Below are 12,887 nucleotides of genomic sequence, written 5' to 3' on the forward strand. Positions count from 1 at the left end.
CAGGAAATGGTGCTGCCCACAATGGACTGGCTCATCCTGCATCTACCAACATAATCAAAACAATCCCCTCACAGAAGTGCCCACCGGCCAACCTCATCTAAACAATCCTCACTGAGAAGCCTTCCTGGGTGAGTCTACACTGTGTCTAACTGACAGTTAAAACTCATCATGGCTGTCGAGATGGCTCAGTGGCCAAGAGCACTGGTTGTTCCTATGGAAGACCAGAGTTTTGCTTCTCAAACCCATGTCAGGTGGCTCATCACCACCTGTTAACTCCAGCTCCAGGAGGATCCAACACCTCCAGCCTCTATGGGCACCTGCACTCACGTGCACATACCCACACTGACTTGTAAACATACACATACTTTTTAGATAATAAAGTCTTTAAATTATTGCTTTGGCTTATGTGCCTTTCTCATGGTTGCTCCTCATGGTTGTCCCAAGATTGTTTCATTTTATTTATTTATCTATTTATTTATTTATTTATTGTTTTATTAAAATAAAACAAATGCTGAGGAATGGGACAAGAAAGGCATCTTAGTCAGGGTTTCCATTGCTGTGATGAAACACCATGACCAAAAAGCAAGTTCAGGATGAAAGGGTTTGTTTGGCTTTTCCGACTTCCGCATTGCTGTTCATCACTGAAGGAAGTCAGGACAGGCACTCAAACAGGGCAGGAACCTGGAGGCAGGAGCTGATGCAGAGGCCATGGAGGGATGCTACTTACTGGCTTGCTTCCCCTGGCTTGCTCAGCCTGCTTTCTTATAGAACCCAGGACCACCAGCCCAGGGATGGCACCACCTACCATGGGCTGGGCCCTCCCCCACTGATTGCTAAATGAGAAAATGCCTTACAGCTGGATCTCATTGAGGCATTTCCTCAACTGAAGCTCCTTCCTCTCTGATGACTCTAGCTTGTGTCAAGTTCACATACATCAGCCACTGTAAAAGGCAACACACTTGGATAAAGGATGGGTGAAAATACACCCCAAGGGAAAGAAACACAGACCACAGGACTGAGTTTAAAGTAAATGTGGGGTGGTGGGGACTCCTGACATGTTTCTATACGGCTCTTCAAATCTGATCACATTGGATGTATTTGTGAGCATTGATTTGTTTGGAAAGGCATCTCCTTATGTAACCCTGCTGGCCTAAAACTCACAGAGATTGGCCTGCTTCTATTTATCTGTATTTTGTGTGCATGCATTGAGGATTTGGGGCAGGGGGGATTCTCATGCCATGGCACAAGTGTGGCCAGAGTACAACTTGAGAGAACTGGGTCTTTCCTTCCACCATGCACATCCAGGGATTAAACTCAGGCCATCAGGAGCACATTTACTACTGAATCATCTCATCAGACCCAGCTCATCTTCTTAATGCTTGAAGAGGCAGGCTTTCCTGTGGGAGAGTTTCACCATGGTACTCAAACTGGTCTCACACTCATGATCCTCCTGCCTCAGTGCCCTGATGGCTAGAATTGCAGATTTGAATCTTTACAACAGACTGCTACTTGAGTTCTGATACTTCAAAGATGCAGCCAACCTGGTTACTGTTTAAATTTTTAAATAAACATATTAATTACCCAGCTACGGCCTTGGAAATGTGTGATGATTTCTAGTATGCACCTCAGCAGAACCGTTCAGATCTCTTAAGTCTTTTCCTGCCGTGTGATGACATCATAGTTAGAACACCGTAAAGACAATGTGATTACAACACTTCCCGAAAGGGAATCGCTTGGGCCTGATACTACACTTTTTCATTGCTGTTTAAGAGATGACCAGTCAATGAATCAAGACAGGGTTCATCAGAAATGACAAGAACAGAAAGGTTTGTCGAGGCCCTTCCGCTTGATGTCTGTGTCAGCCCCTGCTTCCTACAGGACCAACCTTCTTGTGTGTCCCAGGAAGGAAGGAAGAAAAGATTGCTGCCTCCAGAAACATTTAATTTGTCTAGCTACAGTAATTAGATCTTTATTCATGGGCGTATGTAGCTAATCACAATGGCATGCACTTAAATTGGGTTAAGAAGATATCTTTGAAATGTCATTTGTGAATTTCGTTTGTAATTTGTAATATTCCCCTGGCCTGACAGTAATGAGATTTGGGGTCATCCAGTTATTAACTCCTCTCCTCCCCTCCGATGCTCATTTGGAGCTGTGGTCCATGACACATGGCTCTGCACCTTGGCTTCACGGGAAGGCTCCAGGGAAACTGGAAAGGTGAACCATGACAGAGCAAGTACCATGCCTGGCTAGCCTGCATGAGGGGAGGCCCATGAGCAACGACGTTCTGCTTGCTCTTAGCATTTTTCTTCTTATGTTGTGATACGAGGTATGGCTAAGGAAATATTGCACATCGTTCAAGGTTGCCCAGATGTGTACCCTTTAAGATAGAAAATAAAGGAGCCATAAATGCGATTATTAAATGTACACTTCAGGCTGGTGGCATAGCTCAGAGGCAGAGCACCTTCGGGTAATGTCGGGGACCAGGTCCTCTGGTCTTTGGAAGGATGTCCTAGCGCTCAGATTCTTACACTGTGGGTCACAAGCCCATTGGGAGTCATAACTGAACATAGGGGTCGAGAAAAATAGAGTAGTAGTAAAAGGTTTCTGTTTGCACACTATCCAAAGTTAATCAAAAGTCGGAAGAGAAATGAGCCCACGGTGTTTCTAAGAGGGCTCACCCATGATGCATCCTGGGACTTTACTGAGGCCTCTGAACACGCAGCATGAGTTCTTTGCCCTGAACACATGCTCACAACAAGCAATGCCAAAGAACCCTGTCTGGAATCCTTCCACTCCAGTTCGAGACTGTTGTGGATCATGAATCCCCGTGGTTCTTAGCATCACATAGACCTTTCTGCTCTTACAAAAACATAGTGTTACAAATACAGAGAAAGACCTTTTAATGTTTTTCCTACCATCACATATCCAATCAGTATTTTTGAATTGTATTGGATTAGAATGTTTGATTGTTTTTAAAATTGCTATTTGAGGCTCAGGAGAGCTCTACTGGAAAAACTGGCCTGAGGACCTGGGTTCAACCTCCAGGATACGTACAAAAAGTCAAGCATGATGGCATGTGGTATAACTCAGTGCCAGGGAAGCAGAGGTAGGCAGATCCCTGTGGATCCTTTATCCAGCCAACCTAACCTACTTGGTAACTTCCCAGCAAGTGAAAGACCCTGTCCCAAAACAAACAACAACAACAAAAAGCATGCCAAGGCTGAGAATCACGGAAGGAACTGGGGGTGACTACTGGGTACTGGCAGCTGAAGCATATAGTCCTGTGGCTTCTTTCAGTCCACAGCGAGTAAGGACTATTTTGAAATTATAACACGTTAGTTAAAAATGAATAGGCTAATAAATGACAGGCTCCATAGAGTTAGTATCAATTTCCTCGCCAATCTACACTATAAATAAAAGCTGCAGAGGCCTCGGTGAGAGGAAGCACTTCAGCAATCAAAAGCATAAGCACTTGGCTGTGGCCTTGTAAAAAGTACCGTGACCCAGGCTGTTGTCATGGTTTCACAGAAAGCAACTGTCAAGGGAAGAGATGAAAAGATGGTGTTCGAGCATCTGATTATGATGCTCAGAGACAAAGAACTTTGCAGATGGCTTAAATGGAAGATGAGAAAATATCAACTAAATCTTCAGGCTCCTTAGGGAGGGCTTACAGTGAGCATCCACAGCTGAAGAGGCGTGTTCCAGAAAGAATGCACTTCTCATTAGAAGCATGTATGAGCCTTGGGGAGCATTCTGGTAGCATGCTTTCCTATGTAGACAGAACATGGGCATTAGTACATGTATCTCTCCCCAAACTACAGCCATCCACAAGCCCCACATTCCCAAATGTCCACAACTCTTCTGTCTCTTTCATCACCACCCTCATCCCCTCATCCCACAGTCTCCAAATTCTGGGACATTCTGGGGGCAGGGCTGCAAGAGGTGGCGGGTGGCCACAAGGATACTGTGTTTTCCAAACACGGCGGGGCAGTTGCATGTGTGAACTCATGGCCACTGTGACGGCATGAACAAGACCTGTGCGAGCTCACGCCAGACAGACAAATCCCCAGGATGGAAAGGGGAGGTGGGCAAGAAGTCTCACCACTAGCTGAGAAGCTGCTGGCAATGAATAGCTGCTGGGAGATGAAGGAGTCAGTTTCCTTTGAGGGTGTGATCCTGACAAGTGGACAACACTCCAGTGAAAGGCCACACATGTAAGGACTTATGGGCAGTGCAAATGGGACTTGGGTCTTAAAAAAAAAAAGATGCCAGGCAGTGGTGGCACACGCCTTTAATCCCAGCATTTGGGAGGCAGAGCCAGGTGGATCTCCTTGAGTTCAGGGCCAGCCTAGTCTACAGAGTGAGATCCAGGACAGGCAGCAAAATTACACAGAGAAACCCTGTCTCAAAAAACAAAACAAAAAACAACAAAAAGACACAAAGTTGGATGGTTAGGAAGGTGGGTAGAACTCGGAGGAGAGGAGGGAATAAATAGGATCAAAATATATTGTATGGAATAATCCAAGAACTAAACATGTAAATAAATTTAAAAAGATTAGGAGATAGAAATTAGCTTCAACAGTATCGAAGAGCCAGTGGGTACAGTACTGTGTGTCAGCATAATTCACAACCATAGCATTTGCTATCTCTCACCTCCATAAAGTGACAGGTGGGTGAGACAGCCCACCTTGATTTACTAAGCCACAACTCTTTAGGGCACATTCTGTCTCAAGGTTCTGGGTCATACAGGAAGTTCCCATGAAGCACTGTGCTTGGGAAGGAAGCTGGATATCAACAACAACAGAAAAAAGAGAAATCTCATAAACTCATGGAAACTGAACAACTCTCTACTGAATGAAAAATGGGTTAAGCCAGGTGTTGGCGATGGCAGCAGCGGTGGCGGCGGCGGCGGTGGCGGCAGCGGCATCCCAGCACTCGGGAGGCACAGCCAGGAGGATCTCTGTGAGTTCGAGGCCAGCCTAGGCTACAGAGTAAGTTCCAGGAAAGGTGCAAAGCTACACAGAGAAACCCTGTCTCGAAAAATCAAAAAAAAATAAAAAGAAAGAAAGAAAGAAAGAAAGAAAGAAAGAAAGAAAGAAAGAAAGAAAGGGAGGAAGGAAGAAAAAAAGAAAGATGGGTTAAGACAGAAATAAAGAAAGATATTAATGACTTTCTAGAATGTTGCAGGATATTTGATCACACTGTGAAGCCAGAGATTTGCATTATTTAAATAAAATCAACCATAGGTCAAAAGGTGGAGCAAGTGACCAGGTGACTGGAAGTAACCATAGAGAGTGAGGGGAAGTCGGGAGGTCAGAAAGACAGAGGCACAGGAAGTAGAAGGGAGGAACATGTTGCTGGAGGAATTTTGTTTCAGACAGCATAGGAAAGAGCCCTCTTTCTGAGATGACCGTGGAGGAGGAAGGTCAGCCAGCTGCTTCCTCTGCCTCTCTGAGCTAGCTGGTTTTCACCCTCATGAAACTGAAAGGATTCTGTAAGGCAAAGGACACTGTCAATAGGACAAAGTCACAGCCTCCAGAATGTAGAAAAATTTTTACCAATGTCACATCCAATAGAGAACTGATATCCAAACTATATGAAGAACTCAATAAACTAGATATAAAAAAATCAATTTAAAAATGGGATACAGATCTAAACAGAGAATTCTCAATAGAGGAAACTCAAGTAGCTAAGGAACACTTTAAGAAATGTTCAACGTCTTTAGCCATCAGGGAAATGCAAATCAAGCCTACTTTGAGATTCCATCTTACACCTGTCAGAGTGGCTAAGATCAATAACCCAAATGACAGCTCATGCTGGCAAGGATATGGAGCAAAGGGAACACTCCTCCACTGATGGTGGGAGTGCAAATTTGTACAGCCTTTATGGAAATCAATAGGACAGTTCCTCAGAAAGTTGGATATTGATCTACATCAAGATCCAGCTATACCAAAGGAGGCTCCATCTTACCACAAAGACACTTACCCAAACATGTTCATTGCAGCTTTATTCATAATAGCCAGAAACAGGAAACAACTTAGATGTCCCTCAACTGAAGAATGGATAAATAAAATGGGATACATTTACACAATGGAGTATTATTCCACTGTTTAAAAAAAAATGACATCATGAAATTTGCTGGCAAATAGATGGAACTAGAAAATAATCATCCTGAGTGAGGTAGCCCAGACCCAGAAAGGTAAATATGGTATTATTTGCTTATGAGCATATATTAGCTGCTTATATGTTGATACTAGCTATAATCTGTAGCCCCAGAGAGGTTGTGTAAAGAGGAGGAGAATAGGAGGGATGTGTGGATCTCACTGGAAGGGGAAAATAGAACAGATTTTATGGGCAGAATGGGGGCAAGTAGGAACCGGAGTTAGGAGATCAGGTATTGGGGAAGATGGAATGGAGGGAGAGAGTACAGGGAGAGACAGCTGGAATTGCGGGGTGGGGTGGGGATTAGGGGTTAGTGTGGAAACCCAGTGCAATGGAAACTTCCTGGAATGTATGAAGGTGATCCTAATGAGGGTTCCTAGTAATGGAGGACACAGAGACTCAACTGGCCATCTCTTGTCACCAGGCAAGGTTTCCATTGACTAAACTGAGTTGCATTCAATTCAGTTGTTAGCCAACGGGGTCCCAAGGAAATTCCCAAACAATCTTGGCTATGGCTGAGACAGAAGGATTGTTCTCTGCAAACTGACAGTGGGGCCCCGTTGCCAAGGACAACACCAACACCCACACAACTCACTGAACACAGAGAAGTCAGGCTAGTGCCTACATGGAGCCTTTGCTCCTCTGCTCTAATCTCTTTGGTGCTAGAAGGTTCTCTGCAGGCTATGGAAAGAGAAACATGGACACCAACCCAGCCACAAAGCCATTGACCTACAATCTGCCCAGCCTGAAGACATTGCCCAGGGCAATGGTGGCACAGAATTTGTGGAAGTAGCCAAGCAATGTCCAATTTGACTTAAGGCCCACTCCATGAGAACAAACCCACACCTGACACTGCTTGGGTGACTAAGAACCAGAGACTAGATGGCCCAGAGAACAAGGGTAAAATCAAACACTACTGGTCTAAAAAAAGTATCAATAAAATTACTCCTAGTGATATTTTAATGTACTTATAGATCAGGGCCTTATCCAGGCATCATAGAGAGGCTTCCTCCAACAGCATCTGGGAACAGGTGCAGAAACCAACAGCCAGACATTAAGTGGAGAGAGTCAAAATGTAGTGTCTCCATCAAACCCCTCCCCTCAGAGCTCAGGATTCCTGAGGAAGAGGAGGCAGGAGTGTGAGAACCAGAGTGTGAGAACGGAGGGGATGGAGAACACCAGGAGAACAAGGCCCTCTGAATCAACTAAGTAAGGCACATATGATCTCTCAGGGACTGAAGCAGCAAAAACACAGGGCCTACGTGGGTCTACACTCGGTCTCTGCATATATACTATAGCTATTAGCTCGGTACTTTGTGGGACTCCTGTGCTGTGGGATGTTCTGTATGTCCTGTGGGAGCCCATTCTCGGGTTCCCCGTGGCTTTACCCAGCAGGTCCACATAAAGGATGATTAGGACCACGGGCCTGAGTGCAGGTGTCTGAGATGGTCTGCACTTGGCTGTGCTGTGGGATGGTCTGTATGGCAAATGTGTTGCTCTGATTGGTCAATAAATAAAACCTGATCGGCCGTGGTTAGGCAGGAAGTATAGGTGGGACTAACAGAGAGGAGAAATAAAAGAACAAGAAGGCAGAAGGAGTCACTGCCAGCCGATGCCATGACAAGCAGCATGTAAAGTACTGGTAAGCCATGAGCCATGTGGCAAGGTATAGATTTGTGGAAATGGATTAATTTAAGCTTTAAGAACAGTTAGCAAGAAGCCTGCCACGGCCATACAGTTTGTAAGCAGTATAAGTCTCTGTGTTTACTTGGTTGGGTCTGAGTGGCTGTGGGACTGGTGGGTAACAAAGATTTGTCCTGACTGTGAGCAAGGCAGGAAAACTAGCTACACTCCTGAGCATGAGAACAAGTGGGTGCTTGTTCTCTTGTGCCTGCTCTTGGGACTCTTTTCCTCCTGTTGGGCTGCTGTGTCCAACTTCTATATGACAGTTTTTGCTTCATCTTTATATATATATATATATATATATATATATATATATATATATATGTATATATATTATATATATAAATTATATATATAATATATATATATAAAATTTTGTTGAGTTAGTTGGTATCTCTTAGAATCCTGTTCTTTTCTAATGACAGAAAAAAATGGAGTGGATCTGGAGGGGAGGGGAAGTGGGGAAGAACTGGGAGGAGTAGAAGAAGGGGAAACTATAATCATGATATGTTGTATGAGAAAAGAACCAATTTTAAATAAAAGGAAAAAACACAACACACACTTTGAATGAGAATGGCCCTCATAGACTCATATTTGACTGCTTAAGGAGTGGCATCAGAAGGTGTGGCCTTGTTGGAGGAAGTGAGTCACTGGGGTTGGGCTTTGAGGTTTCAGATGCCCAAGCCAGGCCCAGTGGCTCTCTCTCTCCCTACTGCCTGCAGATCATGGTGTTGAACTCTCAGCTTCCTCTCTAGCACTGTGTCTGCCAGCTTGCCACCATGCTTCCTGTCTTGACAATAAAGGACTAAACCTCTCTAAACTACAAATCAGTCCCAATTAAATGCTTTCCTTTAAAAGGGTTGTCATGGTCATGGCATCTCTTCAAAGCAATAGAAACCCTAACTAAGACACACTTTTTTTTTCTGGTTTTTCGAGACAGGGTTTCTCTGTGTAGTTTTGCGCCTTTCCTGGATCTTGCTTTGTAGACCAGGCTGGCCTCGAACTCAGAGATCCACCTGGCTCTGCCTCCGAGTGATGGGATTAAAGGCGTGCACCACCAGGCTCACAACCAAAAATATAAGACACACTTTTAATCTCAGCTGAGGAGATGGGATGACTTCCCAGAAGCCCAGCCTACTTGGCGAATTCCAGGCTAGTGAGAGGCTCTGTCTAAAAAAGATGAATAGTAGCTGAGGAATGACACCCAGGGTTTCATCTGGTCAGATACACATATGCACACACACACACACATACACCCATGTACATCTGCATACATACATGCACCTACACATACATACAAACACACACAACTAAAATAATAAATTATCAGTAAGAGGCTGTGAGCAATCACAAAATCTATAGTGCTGCACTCTTTGTAGAAAGAGCCTATGAAAAACTCTACCAAGAAACACACTCACACACACACACACACACACACACACACACACATACATACACACACATACATACACACACATACACACACACGTACACACACATACATATGTACACACACACACACACACACATACACACACATATGTACAAATAAATGAAAAACATCTTATGATGCTGGGTAGGTGCCCAATCAACATAATAAAGTCACTGTGTTCCCAGAGTTCACTTATAAATTTAATACACATGGTAAACAAAATCCCAGCGTCATTTTTAGAGAGAACAACATAAATCTAACCTAGTATTCGTATGAAAAATGTACAAGCTAGAACGCCTAGACAAGCCCTCAAGACAGAAACAAGGAGGGTAATGGCCATCGCAGAATGCATTAGGGAGCTGTTACACTGTAAAAGCCGGCGTCACCGCGAGAAGAGACTGGCAAATGGGACAGGAGAGAAGGCTTGGCTTTACAGAAGGGCACGGCTGTCATCTGGCAGTGCTGCATTGTTGCATGTGGGCTGCCGAATCCACACACAAGAAGGAGGAATTGTTCAAAGACGTGCACAAAAATGACTAGATCAGTGGTTCTCAGCCTGTGGGCCTCAACCCTCTCAGGGGTTGAAAGATTTTTTCACAAGGGTCACCTAAGACCATCGAAAACACAGATATTTTCATTACAATTCATAAAAGTAGCGAAATTACAGCTATGAAGTGGAAATGAAAATACTTTTCTGGTTGGGAACCACCACCACATGAGGAACTGTATTAAAGGGTCGCAGAGTTAGGAAAGTCGAGAACTACAGTACTAGAAGAAAAAAGTCGGATCGGTACATACATTTAAAGTTTTATTTGAATAAAAATAAAAAGTCACCATTGATAAATTTCTCATCGCTTAAATGATTCATTGTAAAGAACAAGAGGGAACCTAATAAAGAAGCTACATGTAAGCAGGGTGTGGTGACAAGTGCCTGTTACTCAACTCCTTGAGAAGCTGAGGCAGGAGGATCAGGAGCTTGAAGCTGGCCTGGACTAGTAGGGCCTTGTCAAAAGGAAGTATGCATAGGAGGAGGGACTGGAAAGGAAGGGGAGGGGAAAGAAGGCAATGGAAAGAGAGGAGGAGAGCGGAGGGGAGGAGAGGGGAGGGGAGGGGAGGGAGGGGAGAGGAGGGGAGAAATATCAGAGAGAGAAAACCTTTTCTGCAAAATGTAGAACTGTAAAGTAAGAAATATTAATTTTACTACTTACAAGTGAACATGTGTCTGGACAGAAAACAGTATTGATATGGACAAAAAGGAATCATATGTTACAGAGATGTGTTTGTGTGAACAACATATTGATAAGAAGAGCTAATAACAAACCATTGTAAACAGCAATGATCATATCTAAAAAGCTACAAAGAATTCAAAACTGAAATGCAGCTGGGCGGTGGTGGCGCATGCCTTTAATCCCAGCACTCGGGAGGCAGAGGCAGGCAGATCTCTGTGAGTTCGAGGCCAGCCTGGGCTACCAAGTGAGTCCCAGGAAAGGCGCAAAGCTACACAGAGAAACCCTGTCTCGAAAAAAAAAAAAAAAAAAAAAAACTGAAATGCAAACAGCTCTTTTCATTGTTCAAAATATTGTTCTTTATTTTCTTTCCACTTTCCTTCTTTTTTTAATTTATTCTTCTCTCATACAACACAGCCTCCCCTCCCTCCACCTCTACCTCTGCCTCTCCCAGATTCACTCCTCCTCTGCTTCCCTTCAGAAAAGAGCATGTCTCCCAGGGATATCAACCAAACATGGCATAACAAGATGCAATAAGACTAGACACAAGCCCTCCTCCTGTCAAGGCTGGACGAGGCAACCCAGCCAGAGAAAAAGTGTCCCAAGACCAGGTGTCTGTAGTGCCAACAGCTCTTAAATGTGAAAATGAGTTCAAACTCATACAGGAAAGGTTAAAATAAATAAAATACTGTTTCCCTTTTAGGTCTACAAAGATGAAAACATTTGATAAAGCATTGGATGGCTATGGAGAAATTGGCATTGCCAGGCATTGTTGGATATAAATCAGAATCAACTCTATAGAGAGCAATCAAACAGCTACGTGGTGATTGCTCCTGTCTGTCATACCAGGACTCCGGAAGCCACAGCAGGAAGATTGCTACAAGTTCAAAGTCTTCCTAGTCTACAGAGTGAGTTCAAGACCAGCCGATGCTACAGAGTGAGACAATTCCAGAATCAAAGTATAACAACAACAAGTGTGCATCCTGTGTCTACTTCTCCCAGTTCTGTATTTCCACAGGTGCTACGTGATGTGAACAGAAATCAGCCTGACTTCCTTAACAGCAAAAATACATACCGGAGTTGGAGAAGCGTGGGTGTGCAAACACATGTACAAGCCAATACACATGTATGCACAGATATATTCATGAACATACCTAAAGACATACACACAGATGCATGCACACAGACACACAGCTATGTACATACACATGAACAGAGACACAGGCACACAGAAACATACAAGCACACATGTGCTTATGAACACTGTTCAACTATCATCGATGCAGGCATGGGCAAACTGTGACCCAGGGGTCAAATCTGGCTACAGCCCACCCCCTAATTTCGTTTTAAATGACTGGGAAAGAGCAGAAAAGGAGCACGATGCTGCTGAGTAGAGCTCGTTCTTGGACCGCCGGGTGATGCTCCTTGGTCCACAGGCCTGACCAGTGGCCTAGAGCCACTGCTGCTCATGAGGCTTGTCCTCCTGGGAGGGGGAAAGCATGGAGCCTCGGGGACTGCCCACTGGCAGCGAACACGATGGCCAACAGGGCTGCTGGAGCCCAGGGCACCAACGGGGCTGCTGGAGCCCAGGACACCAACGGGGCTGCTGGAGCCCAGGGCACCAACGGGGCTGCTGGAGCCCAGGGCACCAACGGGGCTGCTGGAGCCCAGGGCACCAACGGGGCTGCTGGAGCCCAGGGCACCAACGGGGCTGCTGGAGCCCAGGGCAGGGTGGCGTACAGAAGCCCAGAGCTTTCACAGGTCCTGCCCCTGAGTCTGAACAAACAAGAAGATGTCTGAGATAAGGAATGGTTCATTTTCTGGATTAAGTGTCCTCAAAAGACTTTTGTGGTCCTTGCTGCTACTGGAGGCTGTGTTAATGACCATGGTCCTTGTTGCTGCCAGAGACCAGGTTGGTGTCCATGGTCCACAGAGACTGTGTTAATGTCCATGGTCCATGCTGTCACTGGAAACCATGTGGAAGTCCATGATCCGAGCTGCTGATATGAGTAAGGAAGGTTCTTTTTGCAGTGGTATTGATGACTGGAGACTCCTAATTGACAATGAGAGATATGGAAGGCTTCTGTGCCAATCTCACCCTCCCCCAAAAAGAAACAGTTCAGGCAGGAAGCCATTGAAGAGAGCCCTTAAAATTGTAATAAAGATGATAAGTGTAGCTCTTTACAGTTATGGCTTCTGGCGGGGAGGCAGGGGAGAACTCAGCTTTCGTTAAGGGCTAGCTGGCCACTGGGAGTTTGCCCATGCTCCAGTGAGTGTATGGGTAACCCAAATTGGATTTGTTGGGTTTTTTTAGGGGGTTGAGGCAAGGGTGGAAGGGTGAACCTGGGAGAAATGGGAAGCAAGTGTGATCAAGGTGTGTT

General features: G+C 44.9%; 1 pseudogene; it reads left to right on the forward strand.

The window, feature by feature from the left end:
- The window catches only part of LOC114696253, a 37,746-nt pseudogene extending 25,846 nt beyond the window's left edge, over positions 1-11,900 (forward strand).
- Positions 11,901-12,887: the final 987 nt, after the last annotated feature.

The sequence above is a fragment of the Peromyscus leucopus genome, chromosome 19, assembly GCF_004664715.2.
Source record: "Peromyscus leucopus breed LL Stock chromosome 19, UCI_PerLeu_2.1, whole genome shotgun sequence".
NCBI lineage: Eukaryota > Metazoa > Chordata > Mammalia > Rodentia > Cricetidae > Peromyscus > Peromyscus leucopus.